Source organism: Castor canadensis, chromosome 3, assembly GCF_047511655.1.
Source record: "Castor canadensis chromosome 3, mCasCan1.hap1v2, whole genome shotgun sequence".
NCBI lineage: Eukaryota > Metazoa > Chordata > Mammalia > Rodentia > Castoridae > Castor > Castor canadensis.
Window position 1 is genome coordinate 178,552,555 of NC_133388.1, and position 10,104 is coordinate 178,562,658.

Genomic DNA, 10,104 nt, shown 5'->3' on the forward strand with positions numbered 1-10,104 from the left:
ATAGCATTTTTTTTTGTCAGTACTAGAGTGTGACCTCAGGGCCTCCTGCTGTTAAGCAAGTGAGCTATGCCCCTACCCCTTTTTGCATTAGTTATCTTTCAGATAGGGTCTCATGTTTTTGCTTGGGTCTGGGTTCATATGATCCTCCTAACCTATGCCTCCCCAGTAACTGGGACCACAGGTGTATATCACAAGTGGTATGCCCAACTTGTTGGTTGAAACGGGGTCTTGCTAACTTTTTGCCCAGGCTAGCCTTAAACTGCAATCTTCTCTGTCTCCCAAATATCTGGGATTACAGGCATGTACCACCATACCTGGCCTTGAAGAAATTTTATATGCATCATTCTATGGAGCCTGATGTTGTGTTAGTCATTAGTTCTGTTAGCTAAAAGGAATGCAAATGATTACTTAGATTCCCAATTTAGAGGTAAAAAGTTGCTTTACGTGAAGTTCTGTGATACTTTCTTATTCACTGTTGTTGTCTCTGGTGTTTGGCAGACATGGAATCAAAATTTGCTAAATGGCACAATGCATGTAGCTCAAAGGGAGAGAGAGTAAGTAACTTAGCACAAACACAGTTACTACATAGTAGAGGCACAACTCAGATTTAGGACTTTTTCTTGTTCAAGTCCCATTTTAAGCTTTATAATGGTAACGCTTCCAAGAGGGTAACTGATGTAGTTTTCAATTGATATAGTGGAGAAATACATTTGAGCCAGGTGTGGTGGTGTACGCCTGTGATCCCAGCACTCAGGAAGCTGAGGAAGGAGGCTCATGAGTTAGAGGCCAGCCTACATAGGAGACCCTGTCTCTCTCTCTCTCTCTCTCTCGATGTTTTCAAATGAAGTTTTTTTTAAAGGTAGGAAATTGGAGAGGAAATCCTGAAGACCATATCATTTTGGAGTTCATCAGGGTAAACTCCAAATCATCAGATTTCAAGGGTTTTAGACATGAAAGAACCTTTACATTTTGAGACAAAGAAAATGGAGTTTATGTAATTCTGTGCTCCACGAGGGAGGGCCCTTGTGTATCTTACTATGCTGTGCTTGGCTGAGGGCCCAGTATACAGCACACTAGACTCCCCAATGTGGACTCACTAGCGGTCACTAGCACTCTTCTAGTGTATTGTGTGCTCATAAACATATACACACACAAATAGAAGAATTTAAAAATCCTTTTAAGGATAAGATAAATCAATCAGTTAAATAAGTACAGACATTTTGGTACTTTCTAGCTGTTTCTCAATAGGTGGTCCTAGATCAGTCCTTTCTAGGTAACTCTTTAGATGCTAAGCCCTATTACAGGGGAGACCAGATGTATGAGACCCACGGTTTTGCAATGTCCACTGTCATGGGGCACCCCATAAATATTTGTTGGGTTGAGTTGATGTTCAGTGTTGCCATACCACAAGCTCAAAGCCATGATCTGGTGACAAATGTTTCCCAGGCTTCATTGAGGGACAACCTTCATAGGCTTTTCAGAGCTCTAAACAGGACACCAGAGCTTAGAGTTCAATCTCAAACCCTCATAGCCAAGTTCCTGGTATAACTTCTCTTGTTGCTCATCAGGGCCAATAATATTCCTGTGTGTTACGTAGTGCTCATGACGAGTGATTAATAAAAGGGATATTGTGACACATTTGGCAGAGAGGAAAGCCCACATCAAATAAGCAGGAGGAGAGAATGATGCTATTCTTCCTCCCACCGTTTCTTACTGCTAATGATAACAACATCGAAAGCATGTTTTTCTTTTTGACTTTTGAATCCAGGGGTCTATGATGTTATAGCAACAGAACTGTCTTTTCACATGGCAACCAACAAAACAAAGGGCAGTGACAGCCTTCCAGTGATGGATCTGAACAAGCTGTGAGGCAGTGTGTGTGAGAACTTTTCTTTTTTTAAAGTGTGATTCACATTGTGTTATGAATTAATCTGAGGCTTTGGGGTATACATAGGACACAGGTTTTCCCAACAAATTTCAGAGAAATCTGGATATATCCTTTTCCATCTTTTCCTGTGAGAATGAATTTCTTGTACATATGCTTGGTGGTAATACTTTATCTTTAGTTAATCAGCCTGTAAATATTTATTGAGAGCCCATGAGACCTGCTTTTGATCATATTGAACACAATACCAAGATTTTGCCTTTAGAGAGATGACTTTTTTTTTTTTTTTGCCATGTATTGGGTGGGATTGAAGAAGATGACTTTTTAAATAGAGAAAGAAAGAATCTGTGAATTGGTAGAGGGCAACTAAACAAAATATTACTTTAGTAAAATGTGAAATGCATTTTGTCTTTGACTCCTGTTCCCAACAGACCCCAAACCCTCGGTGTTCCCATGTGATTCACGAGTGTTCATTTGTATTCATAACAAGCTGTTTTGACCACAACTGAGTTTGTCTGTGTGGCATCACTTAGCGGGCACCCCTTAGATAGCCTCAGGATGGGACTGTCACTGGAAAGGCCTAGAGATTAGAGGATTACAGGGTTGAAATTTTCAACCCCATCTACCAATTTCCCAGACTAATGGGGTAAGAGGGCTGGAGAAAAAGCTGTTTAAAAACTGAACTGGAGTCAGGAGAAAAATTAGAGGCATTGATTGTTTACTATGGAATCAACTATACAACACCAATAAGAAATTTGGAAGTGCTGTGGGGTAGCAAAGAAAGACTAAAGAACAAGAAGAAAACATGTATATCCTCACTTGCAAACAATGCTTTATTACATGGACTTGATTTATTTGCATTGTAGACTTCTTTTCTTTTCCTTTCCCTCTCTTTGGTTTCCTCTTTTCTTTCCCTTTCTTTTCTGTCCTCTTGTCTTTTCTTTTTTGTTGTTCGTTTTATCTTACAGTGTAGCCCAGGCCAGCCTGGAACTGGCTGGCCACCCTCCTGCCTCTGCCTCCCAAGTTCTGTGATTACAGGAGTGTGCCACCACATGCAGTTTCACTGCAGATTTCTTAATCCAAGATTTTGCCTTTCTTTCACCTCCTGACCATTAGCTCATGCATTCAATAAATGCAGAATACATATAATATTAATGGAAGTAAAACCTCAGCAGATCTACTATAGTTTAGAACTCACAAATAGTGATCCATTACAGAAACATATGGAATTTATTCTGTGGTCATAGAAATCATACCATAAGTAAACATAAAAGAACTAATTGCATAGCCAGTGTGATGCATGGACCCACTGGTATGTGATTCATCATGGAAAATTTCACAAACCAAGCTTGGTCTGAGTGAGAGCTTATCCATCCTTCACAGCCATGTGAACCATTGTCAACAGAAGGTTTAGGAAGGCTATGATGTAGTCATTGTAACCAACAGAAGAAAATCCAATGGTGGAAAACAGAGACAAATTATTCTCTCTTATGCAGAAGTTTCAGAAATGACCATAGTAATAGGAAGGACTGTGAAGGTTTGTGAGTCTTTGAATGTGGATATGTTGTTCAGTTTTACTTGCTAAATAGCTTATATCCAGCAACTACTTATATTGAATACATTCTGACCATTGTTTTTTTCTATTATCAAACTAATGCAATGTTTATTCCTTGATTTGCTTTTTATGTTTTTTATTTGGTTTGTTTGTTTGGGACCAAAACCTTGCACCTGCTGGGCAAGGGCTTTGCCACTAAACTACATCTCCAGCCCCTATTCTTTGCTTTACTTTGTGTATCTTTGTTATAGTGCATGTCTTATTATTGTTTTAGTCTTAATACCTCTTATTCTGTCTGGGCTGGTTCCACTTATTGTCTGCAACTCCTATTTTATTTTACTTATTTATTTTTGGTGGTACTGGGGTTTGAACTCAGGGTCTTGCACTTGCTAGGCAAGTGCTCTACCACTTGAGCCATGAGCCCCCATCTCCTGCAACTCCTGCTTTAAGTCAAAGAAATTGAGAACTTGAGTTGCTACTGAAACAAGCTTTTTTGTCCCTAAAGTTTATTGTGTAGTCAGTGAAAAATTACAAGTCTGATAAGTATGGACTGATTTACAGGCAGTTTAAGTTTCTGGAAGGAACAAATGAGATAGTTAACTTATCCAGATCCCTCTAAGCAGCTATAACTGAGATGTAAATTGGAGTCACCAAGGAGAAGACCCCAGGCTAAAAGAGATGCCAGGGCCTCATTTAAAAACTGTGACAGCTTACTAATTCTCAGAGCACAAGTTTCATTTACTTTTTGGTATCTGGAATGAAAGTCTGTCATGTTGGCTTTGCCTTCTAGCATCTTGCACATAATAAAACAAATATCAAAAGATACAGGAGACAAGTGCAGTAGTGGGGTGACATTAAATTGAGGAAATTTCTTTCAGAGGCCCTCCAGAATCTTAATGATTTCCCAAGAGTCCCTTTTCAGCTTCCCTGCCTTTCCCATGTTAGTCTAACTAATACAGTGTGACTTTTTAGCTGTTGCCACTCTAGTTCGAATGACAGCTGTCAGGAGAATGTGGCTGGGAGCCTATGAGCTCTTCACCTAGCTATCTTTAGAAGATGCTGTCTTTGGCTTAATGAGAGATGTGTTTCAAAAGTAGCCACAGGTGTCTGGAGCCAGCCGGGCATTCTTGGGGCTCTAAATGGCCAATTTTCAGATTCTTTATATAATCACCAGCAGGCACAAATATCTGCCTATCCACCATTGCTAAGAGTTATAGGGAAAATGGGGCATTTAGGGGTGCTTATAAAATAATGGAGAGTCCATGAAGGACCTAAATATACAAAATTTTTTTTTAAAAAAGGAAGCTTACAGATACAAACATTGATGTAACCAACTTTAACCATGCAAAAATATTCTTACTGAGATCGAGTGTGCTCTTTCAAGAGTGGTCTTGGAGAGAAATCTTAAGTTCTAGGTGTGAAAATGGAGTTTTAGGCTCTAGGCTCAAACTCCATGGGTGCCACATGTCAGGTTCGACCTCTTGCCCTAACATACCAAATAAAGAGGTAATGGTGAAGGGCAAAGAAAGGAGGTTTATTAAACACAGGACACACCATGGAAAGAGGCAAAAGAAGTACTTCAGCCCATCTGTGGTTTCAGTTTAAATAGAGAAAGCCTCTGGGGCTGGGGGTGAAAGGTATGTGTAATTATTAATCAGTCCTGATCAAAGTATGGCCTGGTTGACCATCATTGAGAGTGTGGTAAAAGTTGTTGCTGTCATCACTTGAAGAGAGCAATCTGGTCAAGCTAAGCAAATTATTGTTGCATGGTGGGTAGTCTATGCTTTTGAGGCTCTGCTGTTCCTTTTTTTGGTGTTGGTGGGGGGCGGTAGTTTTCTCTATCCCTTGTTGTAAAGATGTTTTCATTTGATCAGTCCTTTTCTTTGTTTCCCTCTGCAGAGAGAACTCAGTGCAAAGAACACAGATAAAAAAAAAAAGAGGCAGAGATGCCAACTTATCTCCTGCTTTTAGTTAATTCATGGGCTTAAGTAAGGAGTCAGTGCTTTCCAGCAAAAGCTGCTCTTGAGTCCCCATTACAGGTTGTCTGTGTGGCTTTACCATTAGCAGACTATTAGTGACCAATTTCAATCACCAAAGTAAACCTTTTTCTTGGCACACTGGGGCTGATCGTCTCTCACCTGTTGCTTCTCAACAGCTCTTCCCATGACCAAAATATTTGCTCCCTTGTGTTTATGAGTGTGTGTGCATTCCAGTCACTGCAGCTGAAACTGTTGTGTTCCTTTTCGTGTGTGCTATGTCGCCGTTCCACACAGAGAACTGCCTCTGCCCTGTTGCCTCATCCTCACAGAACTTGAGTGACCACAGGGTACCTTTTGCTTTGGCTTCTTGTCCTTGGGGCTGACTAGATATGGCCTTCTGCCAATTTCTCCAGTTTCCTGATCTCACTCCTTTGCTGAGCTGTAAGTTGTCTCCTGGAGGGCCTTGTTCACCAGCCTGAGGTCCTTTCTCCCCTCATACACACACCTGTTTGGACCTCCCTGAGTCCTGACTGCAGATAGGGCTTGAGTAAAACAGTCCCCTGCTGTGTACACATTCTGTGGCTAGCATGACTTTTCCTGAAGGAAGGGCCATTTAACATTCCTTATCCTGGGGAACCAAAAGGGCACAGAAATGGTTCAAATATTCCTTCATAGTCATAGAAAAGGAGGGGCAGGACCCCTTTGAAATGCTGCTGGCTGTACTCCACCTGAATGAGTGTAGAGCTGCCAAAAGGCCCTACACTAGAGCCTCAAGGTTTGCATTCTGCATCATCCTGGGGTTCTGTCCAGCTTTAAACAAAGAGAGGAGCACAAAACCTTTTACTGGGGTCATTACCTTTCGCTCTGTGCCAGACACTTTGGGAAAATATGAAAGAAGAATGAGATGTGAGATGGTTGTTTCTCCCTGCTCTCCCCCCCTTTTTTTTAATATTTGAGGCACTTTGTCAGGAGAACAGAAGAATAAATGAAGAAAATGGATTTAGTAAAAGGACATGAGAATTTCTTTTCTTTTTTCTTTTTTTATTGTACTGGGGGTAAATTTACACAAGTTCTTAAAATACATCATAGTTGAATTCACCCCCTCCATCGTTCTCTTTTATCCCTCTCCCCCATTTCCTGGAAGAAAATGTCTAATGTTTGGCTTACATGTAAGAGTGTCTAACCTGCCAAACATCAAGGAAATGAATATTAAAGCTCAAACCAGAGTTTTGGTCCCAAGGCCCAAACACCTGGGATTCCACATGCCAGGTCCGGCCCCTTGCCCCTGTATGTCAGATAAAGGGGCTTCGTGAAGGCAGAGAAAGGAGATTTATTACCCGGCTCTGGATATGCTGTGAATAGAAGCAGAGTAAGCGTTTGGCCCTTTCTCAGCCATCTTTGGGGTACAGACCTGAGTTATAGGTTTAAATAGACAAAAAACTTGAGGCGGAGGAGAGCTGTACGGTATGCATAAAATTACAGTCCCAGTTACAGGGTGTTTTGGTTGACCATTATCCCAGTCCGAGGGTTACAAGAAGGGTTCTGGAGAAGTTATTGTTGTCATTACTTGAGGAGAGCAATATGGTTCCCATGAGATGATGAATCCTGCTCCACGGTACAGTCTCATCATCATAGGTAATTGTCCCAGTTTGGAGGGGTGGTCTGTCCTGCAAGACTCCACTGATCCTTGGGAGAAGATTCAGTTCCTTGTGTAAAGATGTTATGGATCGTTCTGGTCCTTCCTTGATTCCAAGGTGGCTGCAGAAGAGAACGGTTCAGAGCAAAGGACGATAGGAGGCAGAGATGTCAAGCTTTCCTCCTGTGTTTAGTGAATTCATGGGCCCAAGTGAGGACTCAGTGCTTTTTAGCAAAAAGCAGTTTCAAAACTACAACGGGCACAGAGCAGACAAGCAGACGTTAAATACCTCACCATCCTAGGTGTCCCCAAGACAGATAGGGCCCTATAGAGAGCCAGTAGGCAGCACTGACTTAAGGAAACTCACACATTAGCAGCAGTTCAGTTTCTCTGGAAACCCACAGAAATGGGATGTGGTGTAGCTCAGTAGTAGAGCACATGTATAGCATGCACAAAACCCTGGGTTTCATACCAGCAGTGCAAAAAAAGAAAAGAGAGAGAGATTCTCTTATGTTACCTAATGAGGATGTAGGGACTGTGTCCTCCCAGTGAAAGAGCAAATGCCCATCTCCGGCAGGTTGGGTTGACAGTGCATTTGCAAGGCAGAAAGTGTTGGTGACAGGGTGAAGTCTGTGATCAGAAGATTTCTAAATTCGTTGTGTCCCACCAGAAGAATCCATGACAGGGCACGTGGGTGTTAATGGAGTTTATTAAAAGTTAGGGAAGGGAAATACAAAAGGGAGTATGGTGGAGCCCAGATGAAATCTGGAGGCAGAGACCGCATGCTTCCTTTCTCTCAGTGCTTTTAAAACTTATGCTGACCTATGGAAAGGGAGGAATCAGGAGATTTCCATCCAATAATCAATGAGTGGGAAGGGGCCTGGGTGGGTCCTGGGCCAGGTGTGGGCAACCTACACACACATTCTGTGAGTCCCAAATACCCCCTAATTCTAGTCTGTGAGGACCAGCAGGGATCTGTAGGACTCTACAGGTACAGAGCCCCTATAGGTTAGAAATGTCCTAGGCTTGGTTTGTCCTCTACAATACCATTTCTATCTTGGTAGCCAGATGCTGTGGTTGATACAGAGAGTTCCAGATACAGAGAGTCTCTGGAAGGCCTCCAGGGCTGAGGGCTGCTCCGTGGAGCCTGGGGATTACAAATGTCTGGCGAGTAATACAGGGCTTGGGGGCTCTGAGGCTAGGCTGGGGGTGGGGCAGCTGGGATGCTTTCCTGGGTGTAATTAACCCAATCCACCCCCTGGCTTGGAGGTGGTTTCACTGCAGGCAAGAACTTCCAGAGGTGAGGTAAAGGAAAGCTGTAGATACCTAAACTGCCCTTGAGCCAGTGACCCCAGCAGACAGGAGCTCTGCACCTTGCAGGCTGTCCTGGTAGGCAGGTGAGTATGGTGGTGGCCACCCCAGTCATAGCTGCACTTGTTGCTGGAGTTCCTGGGATTAGTGCATTCTCAATCACACTTGTATATCTCATACCTTTAGGTCGAAAGGTTGGCAGGTTGAACTTGGAAGTCAAGACCACACAAGCTTAAAATCCTAGTTGGAGTACCTGTCTGCCTTGAAATTTTTTTGGTTTGCAATGGTAAACCTTGCTGGAGATCTTGGCAGGGGAACACAATAAATCACTAAGTTCTTACATCTGGGCTCCTGCTGTGTCCTGAGTGGGTGAGATACAGATAGTTCTTTACTCATAAAATTTTTAGTAGACTGAAAAGAAAGAATTAATGCAAATAAGAATAAAGTAATGCAAAAATAGTACATAGGCAAAAATGAACTTTGTAAAAAAACAAAGGATCCTAGGGGAGTCCTGGAAATTCCAAAATTCCATCCTATCTGGCTGAATGGGAGAGACGTCATGGAAGGAAGTAAAGATGAACTTGAGTTTGGTGGATGGATAGGAAAATAGTGTTGAGACAGGAAGAAATGAAGGTGACAAAAACAGAGAAAAGAAGAAGGGGAAGGGGAGTAAAAGAGTGCTGGAAAGGATGAATTCAAGCATGATATATTTGACGTATTATAAATGTACCCCCAGCACAACAATTAAAACAAAAAACTATAGCTCAAAATGAAAAGGAGAAAATAATGTTAGATTATTTTCAGCCTATTATGGAGACATTGCTATGTATATCCCAATTCATAGAGAATGTGACTTCCATTTTTTTGTGTATTCTTTGAGACGGGATCTCTCTATGTATCTCAGGCTACCCTCAAACTTGAGATCCTCCCTTTTGCCTTAATTGCTGCTGGGATTACAGTTGTGCCCACTATACTACATCTAGTGCTCAACATTTCATTAGGAAAAAAAACAACACCTGTTTCAGTTACATTGAACTTCAGCTACAGAAACTAGTCCATGATGAGCAGTTGTTTTGAGCTATTCCTGGTAAGCAGTTGGGAATCAGTAAATGTATATTAGTTGAGAAATGTTTTATAAACCCCTTAACCAAAAGCCTCCTCTATTGTAGCTGCAAATGTTCCTGAAGACTCTTGAAATATTTTTAAATCCTGAGAAACCTTGTGTATTCCCATAATGTAGATACTCAACACCCAAAACCTGTGGTACTTGGCACCTTCAGTGTTATGTCCTATGAGCTGAAAACAAATGATTGTAACCCTAGATGGTGCTTGTACAGCATGCTTAGCACAAGATTCCCTTTAATATGCTCATCCTTATTTGCCCAAAGGAAATGAAATTTGCTGTTCTCTGCTCCCTGCCCTTGTGGTTTGTGGTAGATCTTTTCAGTACAAAATGTGCCCAAAACTGTTCTATTTTGATCCTATGAGGATTTACCCTTGAGGCTTGTCAGTGCCTCCATAAAAACAGGGAAGTTAGAATTGGAAGAGATTTTAGAGATAAAATCTAGTCAGTTTCCTCATTTTCCAGATCAGAAGGCTAATTGGGTCCTGTTTGGGTAAGAGGCCTCCCCAGCCTGTAACTAGACAGGAACTGCACACTCTACAGTTTACATGCCCGGACTCCTCCCAGAGAGGACGCAGGTCCTGGATCCTGTTGTTCCAGCCACACCTGGACCGT

General features: G+C 42.0%; 1 protein-coding gene across 1 annotated transcript in view; it reads left to right on the forward strand.

The window, feature by feature from the left end:
* The window catches only part of Deptor (DEP domain containing MTOR interacting protein), a 142,317-nt gene that overhangs the window by 18,805 nt on the left and 113,408 nt on the right, over nt 1-10,104 (forward strand). The window lies entirely within an intron of this gene.